Here is a 519-nt window from a genome sequence, read left to right on the forward strand (position 1 = left end):
CACCAAGTGCTATAGTAAAGGTGTAGAAAGCATATTCTTCAAAGGTGAGGAGAAGCACATCAGATGGGCAAGAGGAGAAAGGTACATGCAAGCACGTGGTGGAATCAAAGGTCTGGGTGTGAGAACATGCCACCTTCAGGGAGCAACTGCTATTGATTTTGCAAATGACATAAAATGATAAAATTTATCAGAAGAAATTTCAAGTCTGCTCTTAACTCAACTACTGGTGAGTCCAAAATCAGTGATTTAGAATCAGAATTGATTTCACTGATTTAGCTGGGTTTTTGTAAATCAATGAAAGGATGGATAATCAGTATATGTTTCTCAGGAACAAATCGTATTTATAAAATATGCTTTGTAATAATTAACTATTAAAAATATCTAGTGGCCTAAACTCTTGGGCTAACCACATAGGATGACATTTAAATTTCAGTGACTAGGTACATTAAAAATAAATCAAGTGGCCGGACTTGCCAGGAGTCTAAAAGGAAAGGAAAGCTGAAGCTACGGGCAGGGAGC

This window comes from Propithecus coquereli, unplaced genomic scaffold (assembly GCF_000956105.1).
Source record: "Propithecus coquereli isolate 6110/MARCELLA unplaced genomic scaffold, Pcoq_1.0 Scaffold15, whole genome shotgun sequence".
In the NCBI taxonomy this organism is placed as follows: Eukaryota; Metazoa; Chordata; class Mammalia; order Primates; family Indriidae; genus Propithecus; species Propithecus coquereli.